Source organism: Scardinius erythrophthalmus, assembly GCF_964197995.2.
Source record: "Scardinius erythrophthalmus genome assembly, chromosome: 1".
In the NCBI taxonomy this organism is placed as follows: domain Eukaryota; kingdom Metazoa; phylum Chordata; class Actinopteri; order Cypriniformes; family Leuciscidae; genus Scardinius; species Scardinius erythrophthalmus.
The window spans coordinates 2,915,896-2,933,004 of record NC_138221.1 but is presented as its reverse complement, the minus strand read 5'-3'; positions in this window follow the sequence as shown (position 1 = coordinate 2,933,004).

The following is a 17,109-nucleotide window of genomic DNA, read 5'->3' as shown; positions in this document are numbered from 1 at the left end:
TCATTTGTAAGTGTGAACTCGTGAAATTATGTTTTATTAACAAGGTTCAGGAGGATCACGTTCTAATGATCAATCAATCAAGTCATTCCAACCAGTTGTCAGCAATCAGTAATCAACAGGTCCACTCAATCAGGCTTATAAATACACACAGTCGACTCACCCATATTCATCTACAGTTTTCAGCATCCCTCCATTGAATTTAGTCAATATGTTGTTTATTAAATGTAGCAAATTAGCTCTATGTAATATTAATAATCAATAATAACTGGTTATAATTGATTATGAATATTTGGATCAGTTAATATAATTAAATTAATGTCGTAAATTAATATTACAATCAATTAACCTGTTTGTCCCGTGAACACTCAGGATTAATTGTTTATTAACTCTAAGAAATGTACATTTCCAGGGCATGGGAAATGTCTTTCTTGTAAGGATCATCCATTGGCCCAACGACGGAATCCAATGGCCTGGTGAAGGTTTAATGCGTGTATGTCTTTTCAGCGCTCCAGTTAAGTTCACTTAATTTATTGGAATTTAGTTTTAGTATTACTTTAGCTCTACGCCAATTTCAAATGATAATCAAATTTAGATCGTATTTCTGATTAGAAAATAATCATAAATATTGATTATGAATTAATTTAGATCTTTGATTATTCTGATTATCCCATACTTTCTATTATTAATTCACTAAGGGACCCGATGCTGCACAGAGTCACACGCCTGGGTTTTCGTGGATCTCACGGACACAGCCTCGCCAGTCTGACCTTAGTCAGAGGGTGCAGGGTTTGCTAATACCTCTTAAGTCGGTTGCCTACTGCTCACGCACACAAAAAAGTGTCGTTTATTTAGCCACTTCCGTACAACTTGCCAAGTCAGTGATAGACAGAAATCAAAAGGTCTTCAGATGACGTGCCTACTGCTCCATTCATATGCGCCTTTAGTTTGACCTATCCTGGACACAGAGCTGCGGTAGCGCCAGCCTCCTCATAATCTACTGAAATAATGATTTCAGAAAACTTCAGAATAAATCAAGAAGTAACATTTATTTGTCAGGTAAAAATGTATCATGCCAATTACAGAAGTAAATGATTAAAAGCCAATTCAGAAAATATATGACATCATTTACTCAAAGATGACTCTAAAAGTAAGCAATGTTTTCCTGACAGAGACACACAGTGGTGTGTCAGGGCCTTCCAACAGAAAAACACTGAAACATCACTATATGGGGGATGATCCTGGTAAAGAGTCCCAAAGATTGCTCTGTCCCCTCACCTTAAATACCAGACCAGAACAACAGGGGTTATACAAATGTTGTTTAGAGTTGTTTGGGCCAATCCATGTACCCCAGGGGGGTAGCACCTGGTTTCAGGAGATATCGTAAAGAGATCTCACCCAGAGAGGAGAAACAGGATTCTCCTAAGTTCTCAATCTTTCTCATTAAACCAATGACTGCAATGAAATTAAGACCATTTTACCAATCGCACTGAGACACTTAAAATGACACCAAACATGAAAAGGAAAAACAACATATTCACAAGATACACCATATGTGATATAGACATTCTTAATGAACTTTCAATGCCTTGAGGAGAGAGAGGGGGGATGAGCTGAAGTCAAACAAGGGGACAAGGAGATAAGTTTGGGCAGGACAAGGTTCTGTGCTCTGTCTTTGCTATCTGCTGTCCAGGGGGCATTTTATGGCATTATTGCAGGGTGCGTTTTGTTTTAGCAGGAAAATCAGTTCTTACATTCTTAATTTACAGTACTACTAAGGGCAGTAGTTAACCCTCAGAGGTCGGAGATCACGCCGGCGTGATCTGCTCGCTTTTTTCCTTATGAGTTGAATTGAGACCCAAAATACTCTTTTGACTTTGATTTTACAAAACAAGTTTCATACATCAATCGATTCTGTTAAATGTGTATTATTTTTGTGTATACTCACAATAAAAACAAAGTGTTGTGCTTTTTGCCAAATAAAGAAAAATAAACGTGATGCGAGTTCTGCCTTCTCTCTGTCAGTGAAGACCATTCTGAAACGCGTCCGAAAATGAACAATAACTCAGCGAATACTCAGTCAAACAGGCAAACAGACATACAGGCATGAAGCTTGAATTCTCTTCTCTTAAATGAAGTAATTTATATAAAAAACAAATATTCTCATGTTGTGAAATCTGTATTAAAAGAGAGCGATTCCAGTCGACCTCATTAGAGCTAATTCAAATGTAATGTGACTCCGCCCACGGAGAGCGCGCACTATTCAAACGCAAATGAATGAGGCAATCCAAGCAAACCTGTGAACGCCCACATATCAGTTTATTCAGATCATTACTTTAACACCGTCTCAGCAGCGCTGTGAGCAATAACAATAATGAAAAAAGTACCTCAGAAGTGCGGGTATATCGAGGAGCGAGCTGATCGAGGAATACTGTAAGTTTTTTTTCTTCTCACGTGAATCGGGTTTCTGTTTTTGATGAATGAACGGCAGAGATGCGCGCTGTTTACCACAGCTCGCAAAAAGACAGTTTAAATTTAAAACGCGTGTGTGAATGAATGAGGATGTTTTAGCAAACTGTATTACTATGAGTAAAAATCGACTGAAATATGTTGAAATAAAATGTAGGCTATTTGTACGTATTTGTACGTAGCAATACGTATTAAACTGCAATTTTATATGCCCTAATATTTCATAAAAACAACGTTACAGTCAGGCGAAATATGAAAGACAACATTTTGTTGACTAGATTTGAGTACAGTTTTTACTGTAGAATATACCGCCACATAAGCTTTTGATGAAAAAAGTAGCCTACCTCAGAAGTGCGGGTATATCGAGGAGCGAGCTGAGGAATACTGTAAGTTTTTTTTTTCTTCTCACGTGAATCGGGTTTCTGTTTTTGATGAATGAACGGCAGAGATGTGCGCTGTTTACCACAGCTCGCAAAAAGACAGTTTAAATTTAAATTGCGTGTGTGAATGAATGATGATGTTTTAGCAAACTGTATTGGTATACTGAGATGAGTAAAAATCGACTGAAATATGTTGAAATAAAATGTAGGCTATTTGTATTATAAGCAATACGTATTAAACTGCAAATTAACATTTATATGCCCTAATATTTCATAAAAACAATGTTACAGTCAGGCGAAATATGAAAGACAACATTTTGTTGACTAGATTTGAGTACAGTTTTTACTGTAGAATATACTGAATATATATATCAAATAAGCTTTTGTTTAGCAATTTTTATATATATATATATATATAAAATAAAGTCATCAACTAAGATGTTAGCTGTTCCAATTTTGGCTATATTCAAACTAATGAATACATAGATAGGCCTAAAATGTAGGCCTATAATCTTTTTTTTTTTACAAAGAAAGAGTACACTTCAAATATTGTTGAAATTTTAATTATTGTTGTAATTGTAACCTTTTTAATAAAATAGCAAAACCTATTTACAAGATAGATGTAAGCAAAATCTTAAATGGTCAATATAAGTCGTCTTCAAATTTTTTGTCCTTGCATTGTGGCTCAGTCAGTCAGAGTCACACCTGAATGAATGGCTAATTATGCAGAGTCATTATGCATAATGGGTGGGACATTTTGTATTCCAAGTTGTAAACCACTCCTCGTTCACGCCCACTCGCATAATGGCTTTCCAAGCAAAACCTGTTTTACATCAATTTAAATCAATGTATTGTTTTATCTGAACGATAAAGCAAGACTATTTTCACATAATTTTGAAGCCAGAACTCGAAGGAAGAACATCCATTTCTCAAAAGTCTTATTCATGCATATTTATTATGAGTTTTGAGGTCTTCTTTCAGCAACTTTCATTTTTAATTTTTTCAATAACCACGCATAAGCATTATTCTCTTAAAAATAAAAAAATATACATGCATGGTGATCACATATTTTGGTAGCCCTGTTTGTGCTATATAGAGTGAATTTACACCTTTGCCATTAACATGTTTATAAATAACTTAAAAAAGCACAAATGTCAGAGCATGTCAGAACACCTCCAGTGCCCAGAAAACACTTCAGACTCCAGAGGGTTAAGATCTATATGATTAGTGACTCCAGTTATGAGCTTGAGACACGGACAACTTTACGTGTGACATGAACCAGATTTTATTAACTAAACTACTCTAACCTACACACACATACATGCATACAGTTTACCAAGGGAAAGAGAGCTGAAGCAGAATACAGGAAAGCAAGAAGTTATAGCATTGTTTGGAGTTCAGCAGATCAACAGCCTTGAGCAAACCATCAGTTTAGTTTTAACACGCCCTTCTTTAACCCTCTGGGGTCTGGGGTGTTTTTGGGGTCCTTGAGATGTTCTGACATGCCCTGACATTTGTGCTTTTTTCAGTTGCTTATAAACATATCAATGGCAAAAAAAAATTACACTCTATTTAGCACAAACAGGGCTACCATAATATGTGAGCCACATGTATGTACATGTTTTCATTTTTGAGAGAATAATGTTTATACATGGTTATTGAAAAAACTAAAAATGAAAGTTTCTGAAATAAGGCCACAAAACACATACTAAATATATGTCAACAAGACTTTTGACTAATGGATTTCATCGCCTAGAGTTTTTTTCTTCAAAATGATGTGAAAATCATCCTGCCTAATCATTCACATAACACCATACATTGATTTAAGTTTTGCAAAACACTTTTAGTTTGGAAAGGCAATATGCGGATGGGGCGTAAACGATCATGCATATTTAGTAGTTCACACCTGATGAGACAATGCCCCTGCATACTTAATGAGCCATTCATTCAGGTGTGTCACCTATAGCTAACTTAAATATACAAGCTTCATAAAAATGATCATTCTAGAAGAATATTTCAGATGGCATTTAGAGGCTTTTGCATCTGAACTCTTCATACACACACACACACACACACACACACACACACACACACACACACACACACACATATATATATATATATATATATATATATATATATATATATATATACACACACACACACACACACATTTATATATATGCATACACACACACACATCTCCCCAAATTTGTTACTAATAAAACACAATACAAATTATTTAAAGAAAAAAAAAATATTTACCTTTTAATAGTTTGTTTACATCTACCTTGTAAATATATTTTTTTATTAAAAAGGTTACAATTACAACAACAATTCAAGTGTAATCTTACAGTATTCTACAGTAAAAACTGTACCCAAATCTAGTCAACAAAATGTTGTCTTTCATATTTCGCCTGACTGTAACGTTGTCTTTATGAAATATTAGGGCATATAAATGTTAATTTGCAGTTTAATACGTTGCTTATACAAATAGCCTACATTTTATTTCAACATATTTCAGTCGATTTTTACTTATCTCAGTATAGCAATACAGTTTGCTAAAACATCATCATTCATTCACAAACGCGATTTAAATTTAAATTAAATTTAAATTTTTGTCTTTTTGCGAGCTGTGGTAAACAGCGCGCATCTCTGCCGTTCTTTCATTCATAAACAGAAACCCGATTCACGTGAGAAGGAAAAAAACTTACTACTGTATTCCTCAGCTCGCTCCTCGATATACCCGCACTTCTGAGGTACATTTTCCATTATTATTATTCCTCACAGCGTAACCTCAGGGGGTTAAAGGGGTAAGGAGGATACTTAATGTATCAAATAATGAGACTAAGTTTGATACTTGCATTTCTCGCCCATTTGAATTAGACTGTCCTGATGCAATTTGTTGAGGTTCCAGTTGATCTTTGCTGATGTGGTCTTGATGAGAGAGAACCAGTGGTAGTCAGAGGATCTTTGGTGAATGGAAAGACAAGGCTGCAGCCTGGAACAAGCTTGGGGTCCTTAGAGGCTTCTAGTTCAGCATCATCTTCACGTCAGAATTTCAGAAAGGGACTAAGAGAGAGCTGATCTTGTGATCAGTGATCTTTAAAGCGTGAAGAAGTCACACCCTCTGGAGGTGTGTGAGCCAATAAGAAGTGTTTTCCTTTGGAGGGAAATTCTTTTACGACCCATTGTTCAAGCAGGCCTTTGAACATGTAATTTGATTGGATGTTTAACACACGAATCTTTAAGATGCTTATAATACTAATGTGTCACAAAGTTAGCAAAATGTGATGTAAATTAACAAATGGGAAACGAAGATTGGAGTTTATAGAGACCAAATATGCCACACATATGATTTTAGTTGACCATAGTATGCAAAGTCTGAAACATTAACCCAATAGAGTTTACAAGAATACAAAAGCCATACCACATAAAAGGAAAATCATGAGATGGAAAAATTAGATACATGTTTACACATTTCTCAAGTGGTTATATATAGAATATATAGGATTAACAGGGTTTATTTCTCCTTCTCAGTGAGAATTAAGTAAGAGTCATAGCTCTCTGGAATTTTCTTTTGGGGTTGTAAAACTCTTATCAGTCTCAGTGTGTCCACAAGACACCGCGTTCTGCCAGTCTGTTAGCTTCATTTGGGATGTTAGTTTTTGGTGAAGTTTCACAGGCCTTTGTTGGGAGAGTGAGTTTGCTGGATTATTCATTAAATAAATGAATAATTTGTGTGTATGATTGGTCCAGACGCTACATAAATGTCTACGTTGAAAGAGAAGGGCAATATTTGAGCTAAAGCCCAGTATAAGTAATTTGTTTATAAAGGTGTATGTGTGAGTATTTTCATTTTTACATTTTGTGAACTTTGTGAATATCGTTCCATTGGTGAATTATAAATGTTGCAGAAAGAAACTTAAGTTGAATTTGATTTAAAAGGACAAATCATTGTAAGCATCATGGTTCCCCTGTGTCTGTGTTCATGGACTTTGTATTTCTTTTGTCTTGATGATTCTGGTTTCAGTTCCTGTGATTTAGTTCCTTTTACTGTTTTTCCATATGTGACCCCTCACCCAGGTCCTACTCGCGCCGCTCTGTGCGGGCCTCGAACCCGGGTCTCCAGCGTGGGAGTCAGGCACTCTAACAAGGAGGCTAAAGATCAGAGGAGTGAGGTTTACTTGCACAGCGACTACTAGCTTGCCTCCATTAAATTAGTTATATTAACTGATCCAAATATTCATAATTAATTATTACAAGTTATGATTGATTATTAATATTTATTTTGAGATAATTTGCTACAGTTCCTTTTCCTGCGTTTCCATCTTGTTTGTTTCCATAGATACCCTGTTTAATCTCTGTGACAACTATCACCATCACCACCATCACCTGTCCTTGATCAAGTCACTTGTTATCTTCTGTGTTTAAGGGTGTATTCACACCAGGAAAGTTCGCTAGTTCACTTGCTTTGGTCCGTACCAAATACAATGTTGATGTTGCAAAAACATCATAGTCATCTTTTATAGTGCAATTTTTATTCTTTTACTGATTTGGTGTTATCAGCTACTAACGCAGTATGAAGAAACTTATGAGCATCATATGATACAATGTCATCTATACAATGTTGTAATTAGGAATTTGCGAAGACGAAGATGTGCTGCAAGACGGTTGTGGTGGAGAGAACATGCTCTTAAATGATCAATTTCAAACATTATTAAAAACAAGTGAACAGTCAGTAATAAAATAAGAACAAATACACATATTACAAGCAGAGATGAATACTAAAAAACAAAGTTACAAAGTCTAACAGTAGTAGTCAATTCAGGCATAGAACATAATAATTAAGCCTAAATGTAAAATAACAGTATTTGTTCACTGAAGAAATTAAATATAGTTTCATTTTTGTTAAAGCTGTATTTTGTTGTTTTATTAACATTAACAACACAGACAACAGTAGGAATACTGTGTGTGTGCTGTCACTTCAAGATCGAATGCAATACGGAAAAAAATTACAAACATCATGGATTCGTTCTCAACTATGCAGGGATGGGGAGTATTTCAGATACATGTATTTAAAATACGTATTTGAAATACAAAATACTATTTTGTATTTTAAAGCCTTTGGAAAAAATCTAATGTAATTTGTATTTAAATAAATTTAAGATGAGTATTTGTTTTATTTTCAAAATACATAAAATACTTTTTACCTGTCAACCTCTTTATCAGGGTACTGATTTTGTGCATCGACTAGTTCAGACATTCACTAGTTCAGCATTGGGTCAGCGATTTTTTTTTTTTTTTTTTTTTGGGAATAAGGTGAGAATTTCATGATCAATTCTACTTGTTGATTAAAGTTAAAATAGTGCATTATTCACTTCAGTTAACATGAAAGAATAAAAGAGCTCAGACAAGTGGGAAAATAGCGTTAGCCAATCAGTCTTGACCGGTTGTTGATTTTTATCATCTAGCTTGTCAAATGTGTTTAACGCATTACTGCATGTTAGGGCTGGGTGATATGACACTACATATCATAGCAATGATATAGAGTGTGAATTGATGGAACTTTTTCTAAATCGTTTACATAGATGGGTCTGTGGGGTAAGCAAATTTATCCGTGCAGCTTTTAGTGGGCAGGAATTATTGGACCGCTGGAGTGGAAAAAGAAGCACTGATGAATGATACACCACAAACATCTTCAGCTTTTAGTTTGATTGTACATAAAAAAATTATAATAAAAAAATCCCAAAGCCAATTTCCCATGTATTTTGTGTATTTTCAAAATACAAAATACTGTATTTGTATTTAAATATATTTTTTTTTCACACAGTATTTTGTATTTATATTTTAAATACATTTCCATGTATTTATGCCCATCGCTGCAACTATGACATAACCGAGAGAATACTATGGCGACAAATCAATGACAAAATTAACGGAGCGCACAACTGATGCTGGCGCATGCAGTAAATGACTTTCGCGAGAGGATAACAGATCTACACGGGAGCTCGCAAGCTCATTCAAACCCTGCGCATGACATCTCCTCTTCATGCAAAACAAGCCCTCGCACGCACATATGATCATTCTCCACGCTCCCGTGCTTGATCTCCTCTCGCCTGTGTAACTGGTGTGAATTATTCATTGATGTGTTTCTTTTATATATATTTTTTTTCTTTCATTTATTGTCTATATTGTTAATATATAAGTATTCTCTCTACTTTTATATTTAGTTAATGAACATCACAAAATTTTGTTCAGATCGTTGTTCATAAGACGACATAACAGTAAAATAGCAGAACTTTTTCTTTGGGTGTTTGTTGGGGAGGGAGCGTCATCAGTGGAACACCTCTGGGTTTTCCCTCGTGCGATCTGTAATAGCCTCAGTCAACCTGTGCGCGAGGCTCACGAGCACACGCAATGTTGCTTCTCTCCGTGATTATTACTGGTATGGTGATGTTTATTGTCTAAAAGCATAACTATCGCTTAATAAGTGTGATATGAGTGCATTTCATGATCTGAGTGTGTTAGTAGTGATGAGGTGTGTAGCAAAACGATTTTATGAAATTCATCATAGTGCTAACTGATTCATATTTTGCATTCATGCTTAGTTATATGAGAGAAAGAGAGAAGCTGATGTTCCATTGGTCCACTGATGACCTCTATTCGTTACAGGTATGTTTGTAATTAGTTCTGTTTAGTGAAATAATAGAGATCTGGTTTACTGTCAATGTGTACTGTATGAAGAGAATCATGAGGGGAATGAATCAGATTCATTGATTCACGTGTGAAGCACGTGGTGCGGCCTGCTCATGGTATGTTGTTAAATGCATGTTATGCTTTTCTTTTGGATTTATGTGTATAAATAGTATTATAATTGATATCTGTTTCATCATAGCATATGTTATAACATAAATATTTGTAGTAATGCATATGATTATACACTCTAGTATACAATTAATGTACTTTACACCATTGTAGTGTACTAATAACAGAATTGATGTGATGTATCACAAGGAAGATTATGAATGTATGGTAATCAGATTTATTATTGAATTTACATGTTTTATTTATTTTTGTTTAAGTTTTGTAATAGCCTCAGTCAACCTGTGCGCGAGGCTCCCGAGCACACGCAATGTTGCTTCTCTCCGTGATTATTACTGTTATATGAGAGAAAGAGAGAAGCTGATGTTCCATTGGTCCACTGATGACCTCTATTCGTTACAGATTAAAAAGAAAACTTTGGATCTCATTGTTGAGTGGTGGTGTGGTCTTTTGATGAGCGAGAGTCCGTTCCAGACTTGCTACACCTGCTGCTTTTGATGCTCGAACACTTTTATTTTTGACAGTCGAGGGGCGGGATTGCGTTCAGAGGAGATGTCATACGCAGGGTTTGGTCACCGACACAGATAACGCATGAGTCCCGATTTTCGCCTCTTCTTCTGCATTTAAATTTGTTTGAATGTGTAAATTAGCAAGACAAAACCCGTCGAAATGATAAACTTTCACTCTTTGATGGTTAAATTTAGCTGTTAATCAGTGAATCACATGGGTGATAAACCGTGGGCCAGCTGGTCCATATACGGATCACGGATTAACTGTGATCCATTGCACCCCTAATAATGTATGGGCATGTCATCACCCCGAATTACATGGTAAAAATCTGACCCTGTCAAAAAAGGCGCAGTGCAATTGGGTCTGCAATTGGGTCGGTTCATGTTCACACCTTAAAGGAACCGTACCAGAGTTTGTTTGGAACCGGACCGAGACCACCTCTTCAGTTGGTTTTGGTTACGGTTGTTTGGTCCGCACCCAAGTGCGATTGCTGTGTTCACACCTGCCCAAAAGATCCATGCATATTTATCAATCTTGAAACATGAATTTTTGAATCGTGAATCATCTGTTTCGGTCAATTATTGATTTTATATTGAAAAATCGAATGAATCGCAATTTTATGATGAATATGATGGATAATTTTAAAAAATAAACCTAAATCTTAAATTAATTGCATCTGCGACATAAAGTGCGCCCTCACTGCAGTGGCGCAGTGGATTACGTCACTAATCTTCAATTTGCGCCTGTTGGAGGGCAACGAAGAAGGAGAAATTTGCAAGGCACCAGCCAACATGAGATCAAAGGTTTGGGATTACTTCGGTTTTCACAAAGTAAATGGAAAGATTGACAAGTCCGTTGCAGTTTGCAGACATTGTATATCTGAGTTAAAATACTTTGAAAATACAACAAACCTTAGCAACCATCTCCGCAGACGCCATGCCATTAAGATAGAAATACCTGCACCTAAAGCAGCTAGTATTTCAGGGTCAGACGTGGGAAGTGCTACTCCTAACCTATTTGGTCAACTTCAGAGTCTTCCCGAAAACAGCAATAACTGCATCTATTGCAAGATTTATTTGTAAGGATATGCGCCCATATAGCGTGGTGGAAAACACTGGTTTCCGAGAAATTATAAACACTTGAGAACCAAGATACAAAATACCCAGCCATCAGTTTTTCAGTGTAAAATGCATCCTGGAATTGTATCGGTCTTCGAAAGAGGAGCTATAGCTCAAGCTTTCTCAATCTGTCCATGTTGCCCTCACGACTGATTCTTGGACGTCGTGTTCGACAGAGTCTTATGTGACAATTACCGCACATCTGATTTCCATGAACTGGCAAATGCAGAGCTTCGTTCTTCAAACAAGGACTCTAAACGAAGTCCACACAGGCAAAAACATTGGAGAATTGCTGCGCGATGCCTGCTCCGAGTGGACAATTGCAGACAAGCGTCGTGCTCTTGTTACTGATAACGCCTGCAATATGATTGTTGCAGGTAAAGTTGCTGGATTTACCCCCCACATCACTTGCTTTGCACACACTCTGAACCTGGTGTCTCAAAAGGCCATGAAAGTTAGCAGTGCAGAGCGATTGTTGGGCAAAGTAAGACCTATTGTCTTTTTTCCACCGAAGTTCAACTGCCACATGCACGTTAAAAGAGAAACAGCAAATTCTTGGCTTGCCGGTACACAAACTTAAACAGTACGTTTGCACTAGGTGGAATAGTTCATTGGAAATGCTTGAGCGTTTCTTAGAACAACAAACTACAATCTTGGCAACGCTTATGTCAAAGGATTTGCGGAGGGGAACAGAAGTACACACTCTCCAGAAACGGACATCAGTAATGCTGAGCATATTGTGAAAGTGATGGCACCCATTAAGATCGCTACTACCACGATGTGTGAAGAAGAACAACCAAACCGTGTCTGTGATTGCGCCTCTCCAGGCTAAACTACTCAAACATTTTGAGCCCTGCGAGGACGATACAGACATGACTCGAGAAATGAAATCAGCGATGACAACGGACTTTTTGTCCCGGTATACGAACTCCCGCGACATTCTGCTCAAAGGTATGTCTCTCTAATTGTCAAAAGCAAAAGTATTGCAAATGCTCAACAATCTTTGAATTATTTATTATTAAGACCATATTGTTGCTTATATTAAAACTTTTAATAGCACAACATTGTTCATAGTTTTCATTTTGACTTGGTAACAACTAATAGTATTTTTTTTTTTTTTTTTTTTTTTTGCTAGCATCTGCATTGGACCCCCGCTTCAAAGGGCTACCCTTTCTAGAAAACGAAGAAAGAGAATTTGTCTTCACTAAACTTACTGTTGATGCCACAAACAGTGTATGTTTGCAACTTCCCTTATTTTCATGAACCAAATGCTGGCTAATTAACTAGACTGTATTAAAGGTCCCATTTTTCCTGTGTTTTTCAAAGCTTTGATTGTGTTTACAGTGTGCAATATAACATGTGTTCATGTTTCGCGTGTAAAAAAACAGAATTTTTCACACAGTTTACTTATCTGTATACCACTGTTTTCACTGTCCTAAGAACGGGCTGATGACTTCCTTGTTCTATGAAGTCCCTCCTTCAGAAATACTTAACGAGTTCTGATTGTGCCAGCGGTTCCTGTGTTGTGATTGGACAGCAGCTTAGCGCACGTTGCCTGGAAAGGTCACGCCTCTTACCATAACGTGGAGATGCATGTGCTCAGTGTTATTATATGAAAATAACAGCGTCTCGACGAAATGGCGACAAACACACTCTACAAACGCAACTCTTCCTCTTCTCCGTGGGAGCGCAACAAGACCACGCCCCCTTTTTCTGTGTATTCCTGTGGGCGGAGGTTAGTCAAAAAATTGTTCTAGTGACGTCATTTAAAGAAGGAAGTAGAGGGATGTAGTCCAAATCGGCCGTTCGCTGTATGCTTTGAAAGGGGACTTCTGTTAAATAAAATATCTTGCTTGGCATTGAACTTTGAGTTTTATAATTTGACAGGTATTATTTATGCTCTAACAGCAACATTACACACTAACTAAAGTTTGAAAAATGGGATTACGAAGAACAGGACCTTTAAGGATTATAAGATTGTAACATGATGGTCCTAAATAGTACTTGACTTGTTTTAGTGAAATTATTGACTTGACTGGTGTTCATATTTATATTTCATTTTGTTACAGATTCAAGTGGAACAGCAGTAGGATGCAGTTGAAAAGAAACCACCAGACACAGCTGAAGAAGGCATTTATTTTAATAACTTGTAATAATAAATAATCTGTTTAAATTTAAAGGGTAGGCATACTGTAGCATAAAAGTTTGGGAAGCATTTGTAATTCAAAATGTATTTAAGGACAAGAAATGAAATGCAAACAAACAACTTTTTCATCATGTGTTTCCATCAATCTAATTAATTTTCTTTTTCAGATGAGATGCGTCCTGCAAAAAAAACTGAAAGCTATGGATTTGCTCTTCGGCAACATCTTTCAGCAGGTGTCCTGTCCACTGTCAAGGTCCGCTAGTGTGGTCAGCAGAGACGAGGTACTCAAATACAGATCCATGGTTCCTCTGCCACTGACTGAAAATGCACTGGACTGGTGGAAGTCCCATGAGACAGAGCTACCAATCCTTGCAAATCTGGCAAGAAGTTTTCTTTGCATTTCTGCTACCAGTGTGGCCTCAGAGAGAGTTTTCAGCACCGCAGGAGACAAAGTCTTGGTTTACTTGCCATAATGTATTTTGAGTCCTAAGAAGTTAAGCTGTTGAACTGAAGTCCTAAATCAGGTTATTGAAAATCTATTGAATGGTCAAGAATTTCCCAAAAATTTATTTTATTTGCTCATATGCAGATGTGTATCAAATCGAATTGAATCCTCTGATTTGCAAAAATCGTTTTTGAATCGAATCGAAAACCTCTGAATCGTGAATCGAATCGATTCTGTGTCTACCCAAAGATTCACAACCCTATTATTCATCCATATTACCCACATATACCAACATACATAAAAACAATAATTTAAAACAATAAAAACAATAAAATAGCTTAAAGTGTCTTGTGCACACAAGATCCCTCGCTACTTCCAAAAATTAAAGAATTTAGGATAATATAGATAAAATACTAATCATAGATTTCTAAAACAATCCTATTATGAAGTGGGACCAAGGGCAGCCAAATTACTGGCAAAACAATTGAAAAAACAGCAAGCAGATCGGACAATTCACAAGATAAGGGATACAAATACGAATCAAATAATTCATGACCCCAAAGAGATTGGAACTCAGTTTATGAACTACTATAGAGATTTATACAGTCAGCCTCCCTCCGCGAACATCGACCAAATGAACGCTTTTCTTGAGAAACTGGACTTACCATCAATTGGAAAAAATCAGAATGATCATCTGACTTCGCCCATCACAAAGCAGAGATAGAGAAAGCAATAAACAAACTAAAAACAAACAAATCTCCCGGCAGTGACGGTCTACCATCCGAGTGGTATAAAACATTTAATGAACAGCTTATACCTCTACTCGAAAAATCATTCAACTACACACTTCAACATGGTGAAATGCCCCCTTCTTGGAATGAAGCGGTAATATCAGTGATCCCCAAGAAAAACAACAGTGAGACTTGTTCAGACTATAGACCTATATCACTACTCAATGTTGACTATAAATTGTATAAGTCAATTATCGCCAAAAGATATGAATATTTTATCAGTGACATTATAGATGAAGACCAGACAGGCTTTATTAAGGGACGTCAAGCCCAAGATAACACAAGGAGAACTTTATATATAATCAATCATATTCTAAAAAAGGGAAAATGTGCAGCCTTAATAAGCCTCGATGCAGAAAAGGCTTTTGATAGCGTAAATTGGACTTTTCTATATCAGGTACTTGAGAAATTTGGACTTAACGACAAAGCTGTCAGATGTATTAAAACGTTTTACCAAAACCCGACCGCAAGAATAAGAATAAATGGCAGTCTAACTGAAAGCATAAATTTAGGACGATCTACCAGACAGGGCTGCTGTCTTTCTCCAACCTTGTTTGCAATCTTCATAGAGCCCCTGGCACAAGCAATCAGGCAAAATAGTAATCTTAAAGGAATAGAGGTTGGGGAAGAGGAACATATCATTGGACTTTTCGCCGATGATGTGGTCTGTTTTTTAGAGGACCCAGACACATGCATCCCCGTACTAATCGACCAACTCAAGACATTTGGCTTTTATTCTGGATACAATTTGACCAAAACACAGATTTTAACATTTAACTATATACCATCCAAAATCATACAACAAAAATATCATCTGAACTGGAGAGCAACAAAAATGAAATATCTTGGGGTCACTTTAACAAAAAACACTGATGATCTATATGAACATAATTATGTCAAACTAGATAAGGAAATTAAGAGTGATTTTGACAGGTGGGCTCTCCTCCCGTTAGACATTGGTTCACGAATAGAGACCATAAAAATGAGTGTTCTACCCCGACTTCTTTACCTCTTTCAGTCACTACCCATTGAGATACCCGAAAAACAATTCAGACTGTGGGACAAAATCATGTCAAGGTTTATATGGAATGGCCGCAGACCGAGAATCAAATTTGAAACATTACAGATAAAAAAGGATAAGGGGGGTTTGGCACTGCCATATCTTAAGGGATATTTTCATGCTGCACAAATTAGGCATGTAATTTGTTGGTGTGACAAAGAATATATAGCCAAATGGAAGAATTTAGAAAAATCGGTACAAGGAAGAGAAATTCAAAGTCTTATTGGAGACAGAGAAGAAGCAATGAGTGTAATTAAACAGGTGAATACAGTCACTCAGTTTACGCTAAATATATGGTTTAATCTGGTACGAAAATACAAATTAGAGAAAGAGCTCGGACTGCTTCGGTGGATAGTTTATGACAAGGGTTTCATCCCTGGTTCCCTTGACCAAAGATTTAAACAATGGATTCCTAATGGATTAACAGCAATATGCACACTAATTAAAAATGGGAATTTCATGAGCTTTCAGGAGATTAAACAAAAATATGATCTAAGTAATCAAGACCATTTCAGATATTTGCAGATAAGGGACTTTTTCAAAAAAAAAAAAAAAAGCAGTGTAAATCTGGACAAAAATCCAACAATCAAAAGCATAATTGAAGCCTACAACGCAAAGAAATTTAGAATAATCTCTACAATTTATGGACATATAATGAAAGAGGGAATACAACGATGTATGTAAAACTGAAGTGGCAGAGAGAGTTGGGAGTGAACATATCTGATGATGAATGGTCATATATTTGGAAAACACAGCAATCAACAACATCATCGCGTGTCTGGAGATTACATTGCTGGAAAAATTTAATTCGATTTTTTATAACACCCAAAATTAGGAATAAACATACTTCATTACCACAGCCATGTTGGAGAAGCTGTGGAGATGTGAACGTGAATCATTCGCATGTGTTTTGGCTCTGTCCTAAGATCGCAAAATTTTGGGAAGATGTTCACTTAGTTATAGGCAAAGTTCTGGGTTATGCTGTACCCAAGTCCTGTACATTATTATATCTTGGTGTCATTATGGGAAATGTGTTGAAAGAAGATAGATACATATTGAAAATTATGTTAGCAGCCTGTAAAAAGGCAATTACAAGAAAATGGTACAAGATTGACCCACCATTACAGGACGACTGGATGACAGTTATGGACGAATTACATATTATGGAGCAACTAACCTACAGAATAAGGACTCAAGAGGATCAATACTGCCAAAAGTGGGAGAAATGGATTGAATACATAAAATCGACAGAACAAAGACCATCACATTGACATTGAGAAAGGATCAAACTGTATAAACATGGTGATCCAACATGTTCTTTTTCATTCCTTTGTTTTTTTTTTGTTGCCCCCTTCCCCCCTGTATAAT